Genomic DNA, 23,696 nt, shown 5'->3' with positions numbered 1-23,696 from the left:
GAAGAAACACAAAAGAACTGTCAATCTCCCTCAGCCTGGGGCTCCATGCAAGATCTCACCTCGTGGAGTTGCAATGATCATGAGAACGGTGAAGAATCAGCCCAGAGCTACACGGGAGGATGTTGTCAATGATCTCAAGGCAGCTGGGACCATAGTCACCAAGAAAACAATTGGTAACACACTACGCCGTGAAGGACTGAAATCCTGCAGCGCCTGCAAGGTCCCCTTGCTCAAGAAAGCACATACCTGTCTGAAGTTTGCCAATGAACATCTGAATGATTCAGAGGACAACTAGGTGAAAGTGTTGTGGTCAGATGAGACCAAAATGGAGCTATTTGGCATCAACTCAACTCACCATGTTTGGAGGAGGAGGAATGCTGCCTATGACCCCAAGATCACCATCCCCACCATCAAACATGAGGTGGAAACATTATGCTTTGGGGGTGTTTTTCTGCTAAGGGGACAGGACAACTTCACCGCATCAAAGGGACGATGGACGGGGCCATGTACCGTCAAATCTTGGGTGAGAACCTCCTTCCCTCAGCCAGGGCATTGAAAATGGGTCGTGGATGGGTATTCCAGCATGACAATGACCCAAAACACACGGCCACGGCAACAAAGGAGTGGCTCAAGAAGAAGCACATTAAGGTCCTGGAGTGGCCTAGCCAGTCTCCAGACCTTAATCCCATAGAAGATCTGTGGAGGGAGCTGAAGGTTCGAGTTGCCAAACGTCAGCCTCGAAACCTTAATGACTTGGAGAAGATCTGCAAAGAGGAGTGGGACAAAATCCCTCCTGAGATGTGTGCAAACTACAAGAAACGGTGGCTAACTACAAGAAACGTCTGACCTCTGTGATTGCCAACAAGGGTTTTGCCACCAAGTACTAAGTCATGTTTTGCAGAGGGGTCAAATACTTATTTCCCTCATTAAAATGCAAATCAATTTATAACATTTTTGACATGCATTTTTATGGATTTTGTTTGTTGTTATTCTGTCTCTCACTGTTCAAATAAACCCACCACTAAAATTATAGACTGATAATTTTTTTGTCAGTGGGCAAACATACAATATCAGCAGGGGATCAAATACTTGTTTCCCTCACTGTACATCTATCACATTAACAACTACATCTTCCAAACTAATACATTATCACATTAACAACTACATCTCCCATACTAATACATTTCATGATGAACTGTATTTAATTCCGTAAAATACAATGCAAAATGTATTTAATTCAGTCAAATAGATGCTTATAAAAAGAAAAGACTGATCCATATGACAGGGTTGTTCCAATTTGCCTCGAGGAATTCAAACAGGCTGGTGTATTAAGATGGCGATGCCTCCAACAAACAAACAAACAAAACACAAAGCTTAAACGCTGCCTTCGGGAAAGTATTCAGACCCCCTGAATTTTTCCACATTTTGTTACATTACAGCCTTATTCTAAAATGTATTAAATTGTTTTTTCCCCTCACAATCTATACACAATACCCCATAATGACAAAGCAAAAACAGGGTTTTAGAAATTACTGCAAATGTAATAAAAATAAAAAACGGAAATATCAGATTTACATAACTATTAACATAACTATAGACCCTTTACTCCGTACTTTGTTGAAGCACCTTTGGCAGTGATTACAGCCTCATGGCTTCTTGGGTATGACGTTACAAGCTTGGCACACCTGCATTTGGGGAGTTTCTCTCATTCTTCTCTGCAGATCCTCTCTACCTCTGTCAGGTTGGATGGGTAGCTTCACTCCACAGCTATTTTCAGGTCTCTCCAGAGATGTTAGATCTGGTTCAAGTCCGGGCTCTGGTTGGACAACTCAAGGACATTCAGAGACCTGTCCCGAAACCACTTCTGCATTGTCTTGGCTGTGTACTTAGAGTTGTTGTCCTGTTGCAAGGTGAACCTTCGCCCCCAGTCTGAGGTCCGCTCTAGAGCAGGTTTTCATCAAGGATCTCTCAGTACTTTACCCCATACATTGTTCCCTTGATCCTGACTAGTCTCCCAGTCCATGTCGCTGAAAGACGTCCCCACAGCATGTTTCTACCACTACCATGCTTCACTGTAGGGATGGTATCAGGTTTCCTCCAGACGTGACGCTTGGCATTCAGGAAAAATAGTTAAATCTTGGTTTCATCAGGGGCCTTTTGGCAAACTCCAAGCGGGCTGTCATGTGCTTTTACTGAGGTGTGGCTTCCGCCTGGCCACTCTACCATAAAGGCCTGATTGGTGGAGTGCTGCAGTGATGGTTGTCCTTCTGGAAGGTTCTCCCATCTCCACAGAGTAACTCTGGAGCTCTGTCAGAGTGACCATCAGGTTCTTGTTCACCTCCCTGATCAAGCCCTTGTCCCCCGATTGTTCAGTTTGTCCGGGTAGCCAGCTTTAGGAAGAGTCTTGGTGGTTCCAAACTTCTTCCATTTAATAATGATGGAGACCACTGTGTTCTTGGGAACCTTCAACAATGCAGAAATGTTTTGGTCCCCTTCCCCAGATCTGTGCCTCAACACAATCCTGTCTCGGAGCTCTACGGACAATTCCTTCGACCTCATGGCTTGATTTTTGCTCTGACATGCACTGTCAACTGTGAGACCTTACATGTACAGGTGTGTGCCTTTCCAAATCATGTCCAATCAATTGAATTTACCACAGGTGGACTCTAATCAAGTTGTAGAAACATCTCAAGGATGATCAATGGAAACAGGATGCACCTGAGGTCAATTTTGAGTCTCATAGCAAAGGGTCTGAATACGTGTAAATAAGGTATTTCTGTTTTTTATGAATGTGCAAAAATGCATTAAAGCCTCTTTTTTATTTCATCCATTTTAGGATAAGTATGTAACGTCACGTGGAAAAGTCAAGGGGTGTGAATACTTTCTGAAGGCACTGTATGATGAATGCTGATGATGCCCTCTTAACTTTCTCACATTTGCATGTCTGAATCGTGTTGTAGTAAGTACACGTTTAGCATGTTAATCACAAGGTGTCGGTGTGTGGGTGCTCTCCATGAAGCCTGAATGTGGGACTCTACAGGGAATGGGCTCAGCTGTAAAGCTTATGTGTCTTGACTTGTGTTGCACATGTTCAGCATGTCAATCATAGCTGTTATAAGATGTGTACTACTTCTGTATGGAAAGGTAGGGTACAGTCGTAGACAGTTGGGTTCTGTGAAGCCTCAGTGTGCTTGTCTATTGGAAAAAGTCTCAGGAGTGAAGCTTAGGTGTGTCTTGACTATTGAGTTGTACATGTTAAGCATAATAGCTGTTATGCGATGTGTATAACTGAAGTCTCCACGTGATTGTCTACAGGGAATGGCTCAGGTGGTGTGAGGTCTGTGGGGCCTATTCTTAGAGTCAGTGGTAAGCTGGATTTCATTTTACCGTCTGAGTTCGAGTCGCTGGGGCGGTAACAAAGGTGACGGTGCATTCAGATATCCTGGTGTGTGTGTGTGTGTGTGTGTCCTATCTTAGCTTCCAAGCACGGGTTCATTTATTCTAATTAATAAACCAGTGATGCGTGCACATGCTGGTAAATGAGAGTTAGAGGGACGGAACCCCAACGTTACCACATTAATAACAAATCAGAGAAAGAGTTGTTGAACACACACACACACACACACACACACACAAGGTCCTCCTCCTACATCCTAGGAGATTGCAACAACAAAATGGTATTCTCCTGATGCAAAACGAAATGGAAAATATTACTACCATTACGCAAAACTTGATACATTAAAGATGACATGGCCGTGAGCTGATTTGTTAATAGGCTGTTAGTAGCTAATAAACAGTGTTTCATATGGATTTATCAGCAAAACTGCTGGGGGGGGGGGGGGGGGGGACAATGCCTTTTCCCCCATTTGTTCTCAAAATTACATTACACAGCTTGCTCATAGATCAACCTTTATTAAATATCCAATGTTGACATATTATGATACAATATGTTGAATACAGTCGTCACAAATGAACCACATCTGTACATGCCGTATCTCCTACTCAAAATGAATATGTCCTTTTAACCCCAACAGTCGATTTACCGCAGCCCCTCAAAAATCTAATTAGGATAATAATAATAATAGAAAAACCTTAAAAAACGTCATTTTAAGCTGTTTTTTTGTATGCGTCTCAATACATCACATCCGCCGATGTCGCACTTCCGCATCTGTGGTGAAAGGAGCCCGAGCTGGAGCGGTGTTTGTCAGACCATGAGACATCTGTGGTGAAAGGAGCCCGAGCTGGAGCGGTGTTTGTCAGACCATGAGACATCTGTGGTGAAAGGAGCCCGAGCTGGAGCGGTGTTTGTCAGACCATGAGACATCTGTGGTGAAAGGAGCCCGAGCTGGAGCGGTGTTTGTCAGACCATGAGACATCTGTGGTGAAAGGAGCCCGAGCTGGAGCGGTGTTTGTCAGACCATGAGACATCTGTGGTGAAAGGAGCCCGAGCTGGAGCGGTGTTTGTCAGACCATGAGACATCTGTGGTGAAAAGAGACAGAGCTGGAGCGGTGTTTGTCAGACCATGAGACATCTGTGGTGAAAGGAGACAGAGCTGGAGCGGTGTTTGTCAGACCATGAGGGATCCCAAAAATCGGTATTTTCACTAAATTGTTTGTAGTGTTTGAACGGTTTGCCCTACAAAGAGTTCTGACCCCTCTATGGAAAGATGAGACTCTCACAGCCATACAAAATTAATATGTCCTTTCAAATCACCAACTCCCATTGAATACTGTTTCAAATCACCAACTCCCATTGCATACTGTTTCAAATCACCAACTCCCATTGCATACTATTTTAAATCACCAACTCCCATTGCATACTATTTTAAATTACCAACTCCCATTGCATACTATTTTAAATCACCAACTCCCATTGCATACTGTTTAAAATCACCAACTCCCATTGCATACTGTTTAAAATCACCAACTCCCATTGCATACTGTTTAAAATCACCAACTCCCATTGCATACTGTTTAAAATCACCAACTCCCATTGCATACTGTTTAAAATCACCAACTCCTATTGCATACTGTTTAAAATCACCAACTCCCATTGCATACTGTTTAAAATCACCAACTCCCATTGCATACTGTTTAAAATCACCAACTCCCATTGCATACTGTTTTAAATCACCAACTCCCATTGCATACTGTTTAAAATCACCAACTCCCATTGCATACTGTTTAAAATCACCAACTCCCATTGCATACTGTTTTAAATCACCAACTCCCATTGCATACTTTTAAATCACTAACTCCCATTGCATACTGTTTCTTCTTCTCTCTATATTTTACATGAAGATTTTATTTTCCTTAAAATCCTTAAGAGTCTATAGACGCACCCATGCGCCAATCTGAGTAACAATTAAAAAAAATCCCCATCAAAAGCCGTCAGTTCAAGCTAGAGAAATCAGTTTTTAGCGTGAACAGCGTCTCAATCCACCGCAACCACTTATGTCGGCCTTCCGCATCTGTAGTGGAAGGTGGCTAAGCTACAGCGGTGTTTGTTAGACCATGAGACATCCTGAAAATCAGTCTTCTCACGAATACGTCTGTAGCTTCAGAACCTTTTGGCCTGCAAACTAACATGACCCCACTGTGGAAAGGGGAGACTCAAGAACACGATGGTGTTCTCCGATGTTGTTCTTTGCTCGACGACCCCAACAAATGTCACAAGATTCGTCTGAAGGTAACGGATACAAATGAATGGAATTATGGAGGTAGTTTTGTGCAAACAAAAATAATAAGGGGTTAAATATGTGTAAAAAATATATCTAGATTTCCCGAGCTTTCTTATATCCTAGGTTAACCTCTAAGCTAACATATGGAATTGTTTAAGATGGTGTCACGTCCTGACCATAGAGAGCCTTTATTTTCTATGGTGGAGTAGGTCAGGGCGTGACTGGGGGGGTTAGTCTAGTTTATATTTTTTTATGTGGGGTTCTAGTTTTGTTTTCTATGTTGGTGATTGGTATGATTCCCAATTAGAGGCAGCTGATAATCGTCGTCTCTAATTGGGGATCATATTTAGGTAGCCTTTTCCCACCTGTGTTTTCTGGGATATTGTTTTGAGTCAGTGCACGTAGCACCTCTGTAGTCACGGTTCGTTGTTAGTTTATTGTTTAGTTTTGCTAAGTTTCACTTTATAATAAATCAGATTGAATCAACATCTGCTGCGCCTTGGTCTGTCTCTACAAACGATCATGACAGATGGTCATGCTATGGATCATTTAGCTGTTTGATTATGAATTTTAGGACCCCTTATGGAATATAAAAAGATATTTAGAAATTCTTTAATAAACTATTGAATTTGGCCTTTACTATTATTATAGCCCATAGAACACATTGAATAACACATTCAGAAACGGAAAGAAAGACATAAAAAATAAGGTTTTGAAGTGTCTGTCCAATATCTAGGAGATATAAGAAAGCTTAAGAAATATATATTTTTTTTTGTACACATATTTAACCCCTTACTTATGTTGGCACAAAATGACTCCCATACTTCCATTCGTGGCCTATGCCCATGATATCTCTAGCTTAAACTGATGGATTTTTATGGGTATTTTATTACGTTACTTAAACTTATGCACGGGTGAGTCAATTAACTCGTAAGGATTTTTTATAAACAGTGTATTTTCCTTAAACAGTGTCTTTTCCTTAAACAGTGTCTTTTCCTTAAACAGTGTATTTTCCTTAAACAGTGTCTTTCCCTTAAACAGTGTATTTTCCTTAAACAGTGTATTTTCCTTAAACAGTGTATTTTCCTTAAACAGTGTATTTTCCTTAAACAGTGTATTTTCCTTAAACAGTGTCTTTTCCTTAAACAGTGTCTTTTCCTTAAACAGTGTCTTTTCCTTAAACAGTCTTTTCCTTAAACAGTCTTTTCCTTAAACAGTGTCTTTCCTCTTCTCTTTCCTCTGCTCTAGTCTCATCCTCACAGTTGTTAATGTATTGGTCTATTAACTGTTTACTAAGCACCCTTGTCGACAGACAGCACAATTATAGCCCCCCCTCTCACTGCCAGTGCTTAGCGGTTAAATCTCTGTAATGAGACGTGCAATGCTACGCTGTTCTTCTTTATATCACGTCGTGGAGATGCACCACTAAGCCCTGATACCCAGAATGCACTAAAACTATCCTGTCACATGGAATAAACTGTCTCCCCTCTCTCCCTGCCTCGCCACGGAAAGCAGAGCCGTTGCTGAGCAGGGGTGAGCGGGTGAAGGAGTGGGTGGGGGGTTAATGGAGAGGTAAAGTGAAGCTGAGCACAGACAGAGGTTCCCTCCTCCCCAACCCAAGGCCAAACACCATGCTATCAACAGAAATGAGGACAGTAAACGCCATCTGCCTCAGCTCCCACCCCCATCAATAGTACTACCTCATCACTGAGCATTCCATTCTGATCCACCCTTTCACTAACCCATTCCTGAACGATCCACCACTCTCCCTCCCCACCTCAATCAATAACCTACTCCATCAGGCCCTGAGAACAATCAGGCCCCCTCCCCCCAACACCCTGACTGTCACCTTCAACCCCTAAGCACTGCCACTGAACACACACCTTCCAACAATCCCACCAGGCTAGTGAAGCGGCACTGAACACACACCTTCCAACAATCCCACCAGGCTAGTGAAGCTGCACTGAACACACACCTTCCATCAATCCCACCAGGCTAGTGAAGCAGCACTGAACACACACCTTCCATCAATCCCACCAGGCTAGTGAAGCAGCACTGAACACACACCTTCCAACAATCCCACCAGGCTAGTGAAGCTGCACTGAACACACACCTTCCAACAATCCCACCAGGCTAGTGAAGCAGCACTGAACACACACCTTCCATCAATCCCACCAGGCTAGTGAAGCTGCACTGAACACACACCTTCCATCAATCCCACCAGGCTAGTGAAGCAGAACTGAACACACACCTTCCAACAATCCCACCAGGCTAGTGAAGCTGCACTGAACACACACCTTCCAACAATCCCACCAGGCTAGTGAAGCTGCACTGAACACACACCTTCCAACAATCCCACCAGGCTAGTGAAGCTGCACTGAACACACACCTTCCAACAATCCCACCAGGCTAGTGAAGCAGAACTGAACACACACCTTCCAACAATCCCACCAGGCTAGTGAAGCAGCACTGAACACACACCTTCCAACCATCCCACCAGGCTAGTGAAGCAGCACTGAACACACACCTTCCAACAATCCCACCAGGCTAGTGAAGCAGCACTGAACACACACCTTCCAACAATCCCACCAGGCTAGTGAAGCTGCACTGAACACACACCTTCCAACAATCCCACCAGGCTAGTGAAGCTGCACTGAACACACACCTTCCAACCATCCCACCAGGCTAGTGAAGCAGCACTGAACACACACCTTCCAACAATCCCACCAGGCTAGTGAAGCAGCACTGGGAAACACGTTAACCTCAAACGTCACGTCCGTCAAAGAATAAGTGAAGTGCAGTCAAAGAAGTGGACATACTGCAGCAACCTCTACATACTCAATGCCCTTCTCTCAGCAGCTGTAGCCAGTTACTGTCAGGGCCAGACAGAACCCAACAAACAAGGCATCATTAGAAATAAACACAGTGTGTCACCTATGCATTCAATGCCCTTCTCTCAGGAGCTGCATGTCGCTAGTCACTGACAGGGCTAGGTGTTCTGAGGACCGCCCACGCTCTGTGTCGACCCCATTCCCCCCCGCCTTCCCATCAGGCCGTACCGCAGTTGCTCTGGCGATGTTTGCTCGGGCAGTGGCAGATACCTGCAGTGTGTCCGTGACGCCACCCGCCTTTGCTCCTGTCCGAACACATTTTCTGTGACACACACACCCTGTGACACCGGTGTCTCGAGTTCTCTAACATTCTGGGCAAAGAGCAGGAGAGAAGATGCCCAACTCACGTTGTCGACCTGAGTTAATGTTTACCGTATAGTCTCAAACTGACTTTGTGTGACTAGTGAATCACCGACTGATATGAATGAACAAGGTATTCACGTGTACAGTGATACTACACTAGCTATGAAAGTATCCTGGGGTGTAGATATGGATTTATATAGGGAACATATATTAAATGAATCTGGTTATATGTTCAAGGCTTGTAAGCCCTTTTCCTATGGCACATAACAGCATCATTCATTTGTGTCAGTTACATAACAATATCAGTGGAATGTCAGTAGAATGGCATCACATTCCATAATGTTACCCATTATGCCATTATAATATCCATAGGCCTCAGGGTGTCTGAAAGGCACCCTATTCCCAATGGAGTGCCTAGGGAATAGGGTACCATTTCAGATGCACTTCTAGTGTGCGATTGTTGCCAGCAAATTAACCCGAAGCCATTTGCAATATCCTAGCATCTGCAGATACACGTAGCGCAGATGTCTCAAGCACAGTGAGTGTCTTAGTTAGTGATTAACCTTTCACATTCAACATGGAGAAATCAGGGAGGTAGTTTGATTCAGCTCAGTATAATCAGGGTCTTGCTGTTGGGCGGGGGGGGGGGGGCTTGGAAGGACACAGCCGAGATGCTCCCACAGTCTAAATGTCATGCTGTTTATAGTGACTAATCAAGCTTCAATGTGGTGTTTATTTCAACTGTCAGGCCTTTTACGTTTGTTTGTGTACAAGCGCTTTGAGTGAAGTAAGATACCAGAGTGGAGTAGTCTGTGCATATGTACACTGTTTCATTCTACCTCTCTGCGTCCTCTCTCTCCCTCCCTCCACCAGTCTGTCTCTTCAGTTCTCTCTCCTTCCTTTCTCCCCCCCATCGCTCTGTGTGACTAGAGTCATTAGCATTACAGCGGACACTTTCTTCTCAATTAACCATGTCGGTAAATCAAGCAAAACACCCTAGCAACACATGCCCATCCTGCATAGCAACGCATATTCTAAGAACAAAGTGTATCATAGCGGGGGGTTATAAAAACAATAAAAGGCATTTTCCATAGGAGCCCCTGTTCTAATCCGCCTGAATGAAAGACAAGTTGTTTCCTTTGTAACCGTCTAAATGGGAATACGATCCCAAACGAGCCAACTCTGTCACCGAAGTGAGTGAACCTGGAGAGTGGTCAGCTCTCTGTGACGATCTGGGTGTAGTGGGTGCGAAGTCAGGTGCAGGAAGCAGAGAGTTCAGGGTAGTGCTATTTAATGCACAAACAGTGAACATAAGCCACCCCACGAAACACAGGGTGCACACGAAACAAATGCCCCAAACACAGGGACTTAAACAGTCCAGCAAAAACCCACAAAATGGGAAACACGTTAACCTCAAATGTGCACACTAGTCACACAAACAATCCCGCACAAAGAGCAGGCGGGCCTCCTGGTAAATAAAGCCCGACTAATCAGCCTAAACACAAAACAGGTGAAACCAATAAACAGAAAGGGGGAAAAGGACCGGTGGCAGCTAGTAAGCCGGTGACGACGACCGCCGAGCGCCACCCGAACAGGAAGGGGAGCCACCTTCGGTAGGAGTCGTGACACTCTCGTAATTAACTTTCTGTGCCAGGCACGGTTTCCAGTGCACACACGCGCACACACACAGCTTGCCTTAGATAACATATTGCCATTCAGTACAAGGAAATATGGTAGATTATATTTTCCCCTACGAAAGACAATTATCCTGCAAAATGAAAAACTGGATTCATATTCTGTTATGTTTTATGTATGATAAACCTGGGGCCAATGGAGCAAACATGTATTGAATTCCAGTATTTATATGGGGTTTGCCTAACAGCAATTTTGTTTATCATAGTTTCATATTTATGAAGGCATAAACAGCCGTTAGTGCTGATAGACAATATTGTTTTATGAGATATTTCTAAATATGGAATGACGATATCATGAACAATTTGTACGCACCGTTCGTGCGAAGTCAAGCAGTGAACATTCAGTCCAGGAAGACTATTTACTGTCTTCACAGAACATTCTCTCTCCAGAGCATTCTCTCTCCATCTTCTCCCACAAAATTCCATGTATCCAATAATGGAATAACTTTGTGGAACCTTTGAATGGCTGGTCATTTGCATGAGTTTTGTGATTTCCATGGAAAGGTGGCCTATTGTATGGTTCAGTAAAGGTTCCCTGGGTTGGACAGAAACCTTATTTCCAGGAGAGTTCTGCTTGAGAGAACCCATCTCCTCTTGTCCTCATCGTCCTCCACCCCCTCCATTTCCCTCCTTGTGCTGTCCTCAAATCCACCTTTCCTCCCTCTCTTCCTACCGCACCTCCACCTCTACTCCTACCTGCTCCCTCTCTCATCCCATCCACCGTCACCCCGGAGGCCCCAGGTCCGTGAGATGGGACCTCCACTCGTCACCCGTGGCTGGAGATGGAACGGTCCATCTGTACTGACCACATGGCAGGGGACAGGCCAACTTAAGTATGGACAGGTCTGTGGGGATGGGAAGGGGCCGTATGGGTGTATGAATTGTAATGAGAGCCCTGGTGGATCCCTTTGCACACATACATACTATGTCTGTTGTTTCAAAAAGAGATCGGGACAATTCCCATTCCAGGCTCCAAATTGGTCGTAAAATGCAAAACAGTCCATCTAAAATGTTACTAAAGCATTTCATAGTTTGTATTCAATATCAAACTCAATCTAGAAGCTACATTAGAAATGACCCTAAGGCTGGTACAAATCTCCATCCCATGTATATGGTCAGAAGCAAAACCAATAACCCAGACTTATTGACTATAACTTCATACGTTATTCAAAGCACCATCCAGAAAAACTATCATCCTTAACCGAGCAGACTTCAGAGTGGCTGGAAGCTCGTCTATAAACCCAGAGCATCATATTACCCACATCCAGACACGGATGGTCTTGGAATTGACTGGAGGCACCAGTAGCAACCCATTAGGTTGTAACTTGGTGTGTGTCTCAAATGTCACTCAATACCCTACATAGTGCACTACTTTGACCCAAAGTAGTGCACTATGTGGGGACTAGGGTGCCGATTGAGACACATTCTTGGTAATGGCGTAAACATATAGTGAACTGTGGCAGTTATCTAAACGGGGATGTCAACTCTAGTGCGCTCATTTAAAGAGCGGTGATAGTCCGTAATGAGCGCGGCTACGCACTTTTCAACCCTACTGGCACTGGCGCTGTCCGTTTAGATTCGTTAATGTTGCATTGTTAAAATGTGCTACCTCGTCTTCTTAAAAATGTATTATGCGAGTCACACTACAAAGTCATACAGCCACAAAAGTTATGTTATTTACTAAAAAGGGACATGCTGTAGCACATATTGACTTAAGCTATGGAAAGTGGGTCATTATTATTTGCCCCACACACTATCTTTCTTTCTTTTATTTAACCTTTATTTAACCTTTATTTAACCAGGCAAGTCAATTATGAACACATTCTTACTTATAATGATGGCCTAGCAAGAGTCAAAAAGCCTCCTGTGGGTATGTGGGCTGGGATTAAAATAAATCAAAAATAGGACAAAACATACATCATGACAAAAGAGACACCGCAACACTACATAAAGAGAGACCTAAGACAGTAACACAACATGACAGCAACACACCATGACAACACAGCATGCTAGCAGCACAACATGACAACACAAATGGTAGCAGCACAATATGACAACAACACAGCATGATAGCAACACAACATGACTCCACAAAGCAAGTACTGCAGGCTCTAGTTTTATCTTATCTTGATTATTATGATTATTTTTGGGGTGGCAGGGTAGACTAGCGGTTAGAGCGTTGGACTAGTAACCGGAACGTTGCAAGGTCAAACCCCCGAGCTGACAAGGTACAAATCTGTCGTTCTGCCCCTGAACAAGCAGTTAACCCACTGTTCCTAGGCCGTCATTGAAAATAAGAATTTGTTCTTAACTGACTTGCCTAGTTAAATAAAGGTAAAACAAATTGTCAAGAAGAAAGACCTAGTTAAGCTGCAGCTGGCCCAGAACAGAGCAGCACATCTTGCTCTTCAGTTGAGGAAAGACTGACTGCATCACTTCTTGTTTTTATAAGAAACAATGTGTTGGAAATTCCTAATTGTTTGCACAGTCAACTTACACATAGCACTGATAGCACTGACTACTTCACCAGACATGCCACCAGGGGTCTTTTCACAGTCCCCAGGTCCAGAACAAATTAAAGGAAACATACAGTATTATACACAGCCATGAGTGCATGAACTCCCTTCCATCTTATATAGCATAAGTGAACAGCAAACCTAGTTTCAAAACACAAATAAAGCAACACCTAACAGCACAACACCTCTCCCCCATGTGACCTACCGGTTGTGTGTATGAACTGACATGTATGTGTAACTAATAGATGCACACACAAACTACTTGTGAATGTTTTTAAATGTATGTAAATTGTGAAGTATTTTGTCTGTAATGTATTTTTCGTTATATGTCGGACACCAGTAAGACTAGCTGTCACCATTGGCGTCGTCTAATGGGGATCCTAATGAATTAAAATCAAACATGGTAGCAGCACAACATGACAATAAGACATCATGGTAGCAACACAACATGACAACAACACATGATGGTAGCAACACTTCATGACAACAACACATGGGAGCAACACTTCATGACAACAACACATCATGGTAGCAACACTACATGACAACAACACATCATGGTAGCAACACTTCATGACAACAACACATCATGGTAGCAACACTACATGGCAGAAGCACAACATGTCAGCAGAAAAAAACATTGTTAGGCACAGACAACAGCACAAATAAAAAAAATCCACAAAAAACGCATCACACGAACCAGCCACAAGTGTCATTAAGTGTCCATGATTGAGTTTTTGAGTTTAGAGATGGAAATAAAACTGTCCAGTTTGAGTGTTTTTTTGCAGCTTGTTCCAGTTGCTAGCTGCAGTGAACTGAAAAGAGGAGTGACCAAGGGAAGTGGGTGCTTTGGTGATTTTTAACAGAATGTGACTGGCAGAACGGGTGCTGTATGTGGAGGATGAGGGTTGCAGTAGGTATCTCAGATAGGGGGGAGTGAGGCCTAAAAGGGTTTTATAAATAAGCATCAACCAGTGGGTCTTGCGCCAGGTATACAGAGATGGCCAGTTTACAGAGGAGTATAGAGTGCAGTGATGTGATGTGTCCTATAAGGAGCATTGGTGGCAAATCTGCCTCTCGAGAGCCCCCTTACCAACTAATGTATAAATTACGTCTCCGTAATCTAGTATGGGTAGAATGGTCCTTTGAATCAGAGTGAGGAAACCAAGTCTAGATTTAACCTTTGCCTGCAGCTTGGATATGTGCTGAGAGACGGACAGTGTACTGTCTATCCATACTCCCAAGTACTTGTATGAGGAGACTAACTCAAGCTCTAAACCCTCAGAGGTAGTCATCACACCGAATCACATGACCTTTGTTTTGGAGGTGTTCAGAACAAGGTTTAGGGCAGAGAACGCTTGCTGGGCACTAAAAACCCTTTGTTGTAGAGTGGTCAACACACAAGTATGACTGTATCATCTGCATATAAGTGGATGAGAGTGATTCCTAGAGCTTGAACTTTGTTGTTGATTTAAATTGAGAAGAGCGTGGGGCCTAGGCTTGAGTCGTGGGGTACTTCCTTGGTGACAGGCAGTGGCTGAGACAGCAGATAGGTGAGACAGATGAGAGAGGTAGTTAGCAAACCAGGCCAAAGACCCTCAGAGACACCAATAGTCCTTAGCCGACCCACAAGAATGGAATGGTCTACCCGTATCAAAAGCTTTGGCCAAGTCAATAAAAATAACAGCACAAGACTGCTTAGAGTCAATGGCAGAGGTGACATAATTTAGGACCTTAAGGTTGTAGTATCCATAACCAAAGCGGAAACCAGATTGCGTAACAGAGAGAATACTATAGACATCAAGAATGCCAGTCAGTTGATTATTGACAAGTTTTCCCAACGGCCGTTTAATTTAAGGAGTGGGACACTAATCTGGGTGGTTCTAAGAAATCCCCCTAAGCTTTCCGACCAACCATCAAACCGACAAAGAGTCAACACAAGATTAAGATCGAATCCTCCAGCTCTGAAGCTCGTCGGATGTGGCAGGGCTGGCAAACTATCATGGATTACAAAGGGAAACCGAGCTGCCCAGTGACAAGAGCCTACCAGATGAGCTAATTGCATTCAATTCTCACTTTGAAGCAAGCAAAACTGAATTATGCATGAGAGCTGTTCCAGACAGCCGATATGAGTAAGACCTTTAAACAGGTTAACATTCACAAGGCTGCAGGACCAGACGGATTACCAGGGCATGTACTGACCATCTGGCAAGTGTCTTAACCAACATTTTCAACCTACATGTTTCAAGCAGAGCACCATAGTCCCTGTGCCCAAGAACGTCAAAGTAACCTGTGTAATTGACTATTGTTCTGTCACACTCACATCTGTAGCAATGAAATGCTTTGAAAGGCTAGTCATGGCTCACACCATCACCCAAACACACTGGACCCACTCCAATTCACATATCTCCCCAACAGATCCACAGATGACACAATCTCCATTGCACTCCACACTGCCCTTTCCCACCTGGACCAGAGGACCACCTATGAGAGAATATTGTTCATTGACTACAGCTCAGCATTCAACACCATAGTGCCCTCCAAGCACATCACTAAGCTAAGGACCCTGGGACTGAACACCTCCCTCTGCAACTGCATCCTGGACATCCTGATGAACCGCCCCCAGGTGGAAAGGGTAGGCAACAACACATCTGCCATGCTGACCCTCAACATGGGGGCCCCTCAGGGGTGCGTGCTTTGTCTCCTCCTGTACACCCACGACTGCGTGGCCTAGCACGACTCTGCCGACACAACGGTGGTAGGCCTGATCACATACGAGGATGAGACAGTCTATAGGGAGGAGGTCAGAGACCTGGCAGTGTGTTGCCAGGACAACAACCTCTACCTCAACTTCAGTAAGACAAAGGAGATGATCACGGACTGCAAGAAATTGAGCACTCCCCCATTCACATCAACAAGGCTGTAGTGGAATTGGTCGAAGGCTTCAAGTTCCTCGGTGTCCACGTCACTAAGGATTAATCATGGTCCACACACACCAACACAGTCATAAAGAGGGCACAACTACCCTCAGGAGGCTGAAAATATTTGGTATGGGCCCTCAGATCCTCAAACATTTCTACAGCTAAACCAATGAGAGCATCTTGACAGGCTGCATCACCGCTTGCTATGGCAACTGCTTGACATTCTGACCGTAAGGCGATACAGAGCATAATGTTTACGGCCCAGCACATCACTGGGGCCGAGCTCCCTGCCATCCAGGACCTTTATACCAGGAGGTGTCAGTGGAATGCCCTAAAAATTGCCCAAGACTCCAGCCACCCAAGTCATAGATTGTTCTCTCTGCTACCCATGACAAGCATTACCGATGCACCAAGTCTGGAACCAACAGTACCCTGAACAGCTTCTACTCCCAAGCTATAAAACTGCTAAATAGTTATTCCAGGTAGCTATTTGGATAACTATTTAACTATCGGCATTTACCCTTTCTGCATTAACTTTTTTTGTTACTCGTCACATACGCTGCTGCTACTATTTACTATCTGTCACTTTATTCCTAGTTATGTACATACACATCTACCTCAATGTCCTCGTACCCCTGCACATCCACTCAGTACTGCTGCCCAGTGTAGTTATGTACATACACATCTACCTCAATTACCTCGTACCCCTGCTCATCCACTCAGTACTGGTGCCCAGTGTATAGAGCAATCACTGCTCATTGTGTATTTATTAATACTTTTATTATTACGGGTTTTACTTTTCTATTATTTCTCTATTTTCTTTCTCTCTGCATTGTTGGGAAGGGCCCGTAAGAACGCAGTCTACACCTGTTGATTACGAAGCATGTGACGAATAACATTTGATTTGATTTGATACCTCAACTCCTTTTTTAGACTTCCGGCGCCGACAGAGATGGCCGCCTCGCTTCGCATTCCTAGGAAACTATGCAGTTTTTATTTTTTTTACGTGTTATTTCTTACATTGGTACCCCAGGTCATCTTAGGTTTCATTACATACAGTCGAGAAGAACTACTGAACATAAGAGCAGCGTCAACTCACCATCAGTACAACCAAGAATATGACTTTTGCGAAGCGGATCCTGTGTTCTGCCTTTCACCCAGGACAACGGAATGGGTCCCAGCCGGCGACCCAAAAAAACGACTTCGTAAAAGAAAACGAAGGGAAACGAAGCGGTCTTCTGGTCAGACTCCGGAGACGGGCACATCGTGCACCACTCCCTAGCATTCTTCTCGCCAATGTCCAGTCTCTTGACAACAAGGTTGATGAAATCCGAGCAAGGGTAGCATTCCAGAGGGACATCAGAGACTGTAACGTTCTTTGCTTCACGGAAACATGGCTCACTGGAGAGACGGTATCTGAGTCGGTGCAGCCAGCTGGTTTCTCCACGCATCGCGCCGACAGAAACAAACATCTTTCTGGTAAGAAGAGGGGCGGGGGCGTATGCTTCATGGTTAACGTGACGTGGTGTGGCCACAACAACATACAGGAACTCAAGTCCTTCTGTTCACCTGATTTAGAATTCCTCACAATCAAATGTCGACCGCATTATCTACCAAGGGAATTCTCTTCGATTATAATCACAGCCGTATATATTCCCCCCCAAGCAGACACATCGATGGCTCTGAACAAACTTTATTTGACTCTTTGCAAACTGGAATCCATATATCCGGAGGCTGCATTCATTGTAGCTGGGGATTTTAACAAGGCTAATCTGAAAACAAGACTCCCTAAATTGTATCAGCTTATCGATTGCGCAACCAGGGTTGGAAAAACCTTGGATCATTGCTATTCTAACTTCCGCGACGCATATAAGGCCCTGCCCTGCTCTCCTTTCGGAAAAGCTGACCACGACTCCATTTTGTTGATCCCTGCCTACAGACAGAAACTAAAACAAGAAGCTCCCGCGCTGAGGTCTGTTCAACGCTGGTCCGACCAATCTGATTCCACACTCCAAGACTGCTTCCATCACGTGGACTGGGATATGTTTCGTATTGCGTCAGACAACAACATTGACGAATACGCTGATTCGGTGAGCGAGTTCATTAGAACGTGCGCTGAAGATGTCGTTCCCATAGCAACGATTAAAACATTCCCAAACCAGAAACCGTGGATTGATGGCAGCATTCGCGTGAAACTGAAAGCGCGAACCACTGCTTTTAATCAGGGCAAGGTGACCGGAAACATGACCGAATACAAACAGTGTAACTTTTCCCTCCGCAAGGCAATCAAACAAGCAAAGCGTCAGTATAGAGACAAAGTAGAATCTCAATTCAACGGCTCAGACACAAGAGGTATGTGGCAGGGTCTACAGTCAATCACGGATTACAAAAAGAAAACCAGCCCCGTCACGGACCAGGATGCCTTGCTCCCAGGCAGACTAAATAACTTTTTTGCCCGCTTTGAGGACAATACAGTGCCACTGACACGGCCCGCAACTAAAACATGCGGACTCTCCTTCACTGCAGCCGACGTGAGGAAAACATTTAAACGTGTCAACCCTCGCAAGGCTGCAGGCCCAGACGGCATCCCCAGCCGCACCCTCAGAGCATGCGCAGACCAGCTGGCTGGTGTGTTTACGGACATATTCAATCAATCCCTATCCCAGTCTGTTGTTCCCACATGCTCCAAGAGGGCCACCATTGTTCCTGTTCCCAAGAAAGCTAAGGTAACTGAGCTAAATGACTACCGCCCCGTAGCACTCACTTCCGTCATCATGAAGTGCTTTGAGAGACTAGTCAAGGACCATATCACCTCCACCCTACCTGACACCCTAGACCCACTCCAATTTGCTTACCGCCCATATAGGTCCACAGACGATGCAATCTCAACCACACTGCCCTAACCCATCTGGACAAGAGGAATACCTATGTGAGAATGCTGTTCATCGACTACACTCGGCATTTAACACCATATTGCCCTCCAAGACCCTGGGTCTCGACCCCACCCTGTGCAACTGGGTACTGGACTTCCTGACGGGCCGCCCCCAGGTGGTGAGGGTAGGCAACAACATCTCCACCCCTCTGATCCTCAACACTGGGGCCCCACAAGGGTACGTTCTGAGCCCTCTCCTGTACTCCCTGTTCACCCACGACTGCATGGCCACGCACGCCTCCAACTCAATCATCAAGTTTGCGGACGACACAACAGTGGTAGGCTTGATTACCAACAATGACGAGACGGCCTACAGGGAGGAGGTGAGGGCCCTCGGAGTGTGGTGTCAGGAAAATAACCTCACACTCAACAAAACTAAGGAGATGATTGTGGACTTCAGGAAACAGCAGAGGGAACACCCCCCTATCCACATCGATGGAGCAGTAGTGGAGAGTTTTAAGTTAAGTTCCTCTGCGTACACATCACAGACAAACTGAATTGGAAATTATGTAAAATATATCACTAGCCACTTTAAACAATGCTACCTAATATAATGTTTACATACCCTACATTATTCATCTCACATGTATACGTATATACTGTACTCTATATCATCTACTGCATCTTTATGTAATACATGTATCACTAGCCACTTTAACTATGCCACTTTGTTACATACTCATCTCATATGTATATACTGTACTCGATACCATCTACTGTATCTTGCCTATGCCGCTCTGTACCATCAGTCATTCATATATCTTTATGTACATATTCTTTATCCCCTTACACTATAAGGTAGTAGTTTTGGAATTGTTAGCTAGATTACTTGTTGGTCATTACTGCATTGTCGGAACTAGAAGCACAAGCATTTCGCTACACTCGCATTAACATCTGCTAACCATGTGTATGTGACAAATACAATTTGATTTGATTTGATCTGATTGGTAATGATCTGAGATAGAAATAGGGAGTCCCGTGATTTTATGATCCTTATGGGCCCTGGTCAAATGTAGTAGACTAAAAAGGGAGCCATTGGGACAAACACACATTGTCTCAGTGAGGTAACTAATCGGTGTCTACGGTGGCGATCAACTCTCTCTCTCACTCACTCAGTTCTTCTCTGTCACCGGGCCCTATTATCCTCCTGTACATAGAAGGAAGGGAGCTATAGAATTCTCCTGCAACTCTCCAACAGTTCCATTTAGAATTCTGGAGCCCGGCAGCGAAGCCAAGGGCAAGTCTCACGGCTGCTTGTGTTCCTCAAGAGTATATGTGTTTTTTGTTTGCTATACGTGTGTGTCTGCTGTGTGATTGTATGTGTGTGTGTGTGTGTGTGTGTGTGTGTGTTTTACTGTGTGTGTATGCACACACAAGTAGTTGTGTATATGTGTGTGTGTACAACTGCATCTTAATTCCAATGTAATCACCCCCATCATCCACTCCAAATGGAGAAGTGAATCTCAGTGGAGCGAGGGAGCGGAGTGGAGGAGAGGCGTAGAGAGAGGCTTTGGAATCTGTTTATGATATTATTGAGACAAAGCCACCTCTGCATAATTCATGACACGAGGGAGCGAGATAAGGGGATGAGGCGTGCGAATCAGTCCCGTGTGATGCTTTTATCATAACAGACCAAGTGCAGGCTGACAACTTGGTGGTGGGTGGGTCTGTGTCGTGTGTGTGTGTGTGTGTGTGTGTGTGTGTGTGTGTGTGTGTGTGTGTGTTCATGCCTGCATATACAGAAGGGAATTGGCGATTGGAGTTGACAGCAGAGTGGATTATATCTGCTCTGCCTGGGTATTGGTGCTCCGCTGCGTCACTGAAACACACTTTACCATAGGGATACGCTTTGTATTAAGCTCCGGTGATAGGTCGACACCGGCTGCTGGAGGCAAGCGCACGTGACAAAATCTGTTATTTTTCTCTCCCTACACTTCCTCAAGGTCGTGTCTTCACTCAGCAGTGAACACAACACAATACTTAGCCCCTGACTGACTATCATCAGTGACTGACTATCATCAGTGACTGATAGGGAGCCTGAAGAATGTAAGCTCTTCTATTTTCAGACCGGAGACCAGACACTTCTGGCCCTGAGCTAAGTAACGAACTTTCATCACTCAAAGATTGCATCTGAAATGGCACCCTATTTCCTGTATAGTGCACCACTTTTGACAAGACGGCCCTGGTTCAAAGTAGTGCACTATATAGGGGGCTTGTCTACTTAATATTTTCTATTTTGGGACCAGGCAATACTGGTCGTCAGCAGAGACACTGTTCTGTCACACTGACTAGCATTTGAATGGAACCCTCACTCAAAGGTAGAGGCTATTGAGGCCATAGAGACATGCTGTACACTATAAAATGCTTCATTGGTACATAGGGATGTCTGTCTCAGGCCATTCTAAAGGTTTGACGACTCTGAGCCTTCTTGTCGCTGTTGATGACCTTTGAGGATACTTTCTTTTTTTGTCTTCTACATTCCTTCCTTCACATGTTCTTCTTTGTTATGATTGCCAGTTCAGCCCGTTTGTGGTGGGTGACAGCACCTCAGACTAGAGGCAGCAACAACTTCAGCTATGTTCACCATGCTTTCCGTCTGAACATAGATCTGTGCCCCAGCAAATGTCAATGTAAGTGCCCACCCTCCCTCTCCAGTGTATTGAACATGAACACCAGTAAGCACTTTACCCTCCCCTTTAGTTTTCAAAGTGACCCAACACATAGCCAGACACCGCGGGGGAGAAAAGCATAGCAGTACTATGCTTGTCCTTAAACCACCCTTTGACCTCAAACTCCAGTCACTATGGAGCTCTCTATGATTTCAGCACTCTCCTGTGAAACAAGAAGGCACACCTGTCAAAACACAACAAACTCAGCGCGGTAAGGCAGTCAAATGTCTAACCTGTACATGCAACCAGACAGCTGTGGACGCTACTTTACATTCAACAGCAACACAAACGATGACTGTGGAAGAACTGAAGGTGAAGAAGAAAAGCATCTGATTTTCTACTTTTTTTTAACCTTCCTACCTACAGTTCTGGGGCTGGTTAGGTTTGTTATGGAGGTCAGCGGCGCTGCATGGGGCAGAATAGTATACATGTTGAGGCAGGGTGCTATTCATAATCGCTCAGGAATGAAGCTGAACTTTTGGGATGTTTGACCTATGTGTTACTTTGCACATCGATACTTTTCACATTGAGTCCCAGTATGCCTTGCCTCAGAGTGAATTTAGCAATACATTGGGGCAGTACACTGTGGTACACCTACTGTGCTCTTCTACCTGCTTTCCTGTCCATCTCTCCATCCCCTGATGTCTCCCTAATGATGAGCGGGTGGAGAACAGTAGCACTGAAGAGTAGCACTGAAGAGTGGCACTGAACACAGACAGACAGACAGACAGACAGACAGACAGACAGACAGACAGACAGACAGACAGACACATATTACCATTCACAGTCACATCTCTTAAAACATCCATTTAACCCAAAAACTACCGCTCCAAAACCGGCCAATGAAAGCTCACGCAAATAATTCATGCAATAAAAGGAGGGCTTAATCTTCCATTTATTTCCTGAATAGTTTTGTTAGGTTTCAATGCATCACTGTCAGTAGTGATAGAGTGGGTTTGGAAGCGTGTCTTTTGGTGCTTCTCCAGAGCCACCCAGATCAATTGTTCATCCACAGTTGAGATGAGCTTTCATTGTTCAGAGAAGTTAAGTCTTACACAGGCTGTTACTGCCACCAACTGGCTAGAACCAGTATTGCACACACTTTCTGTCATCCACAAAACAATTGTCATCATCAACTAGATGTTGTTATTCTTACTCACGAACATAAGACAACACTGAAAACCAAGTTTCCAAAGGAGACAACAATAACAGTTATACATTATAAACTGGGGGAACTAACTTGAGTCTCTGCAGTCTTCAGTCTGTGATCTCGTCCCTTGGTTCCCCAAGTTTGTTCAGTAGATGGTCTTGGCAGGTCTGGGTTGTATCCAGCTGCCAGTTCATATTCGTTTCCTCACCAGCTAGCTACAGATTGTAACACCAGATAATGTGATTTAACCATTTTTTGGAGTAGCCATTATACTGGGAGTTACATGCTTGCCTATTCAAAATGTCAGCAGAGATTTTTCAACTAAGCTGGTTGGTATTGGCGATATTATCTTTGTCCTCAATTTGTGGAAACTAGAGTCTCAAAATGTCCGTGTCCAGTTGCAGGGGTCAGTTTGAATTTAGAAAATGCCCCGTTATTAAATTAAATGTTTTTCCCTACATGAAGCAAGTCAACAACGTGTATGCTGCCATCTTGTCTTTTTGTAATCTTCTCTAATTGATTGAGACAGGTGGGTCCACCCCAAAGTGCTGCATGTCATGATGACAGACACCTGTCTCGATCAATGAGAGAAGAGCAGTTGTTGTGGGGGGTTAAGTGCTTTGTTCAAGAGCACAAATGCAGGCATCTAGGATTTGATATCAGTTGCTAGCTCACTTCTGCAGACTGACAGACCCAAGACTCAAACTGGCAACCACACAACTTTGCTCTCAGAACAGCCTCAATGTGGTGGGGCATGGCCTCTACAAGGTGTCGAGAGCGTTCCACAGGGATGATGGCCCATGTTGACTCCAATGCTTCACACAGTTGAGTGAAGTTGGCTGGATGTCCTTCGGGTGGTAGACCATTCTTGATGCACACAGGAAACTGCTGAGCATGAAAAACCCAGCAGCATTGCAGACCTATTAAACGCAGATACTT

At 44.5% G+C, this 23,696-nt stretch overlaps 1 long non-coding RNA gene across 1 annotated transcript; it reads right to left on the bottom strand.

Annotated features, from left to right (window-relative positions):
* Positions 1–3,856: 3,856 nt before the first annotated feature.
* Positions 3,857–23,309, bottom strand: LOC118936727 (uncharacterized). The gene is made up of 3 exons (XR_016483889.1): positions 22,848–23,309; positions 22,219–22,312; positions 3,857–4,480 (listed from the first exon to the last, which is right to left on the bottom strand). It is a non-coding gene; the product is annotated as an uncharacterized LOC118936727 (long non-coding RNA).
* Positions 23,310–23,696: the final 387 nt, after the last annotated feature.

The sequence above is a fragment of the Oncorhynchus mykiss genome, chromosome 10 (assembly GCF_057628025.1).
Source record: "Oncorhynchus mykiss isolate SJ-2025 chromosome 10, ASM5762802v1, whole genome shotgun sequence".
NCBI lineage: Eukaryota > Metazoa > Chordata > Actinopteri > Salmoniformes > Salmonidae > Oncorhynchus > Oncorhynchus mykiss.
The sequence above is the reverse complement of the archived record's forward strand: the minus strand, read 5'-3'. Positions and strand labels throughout refer to the sequence as shown.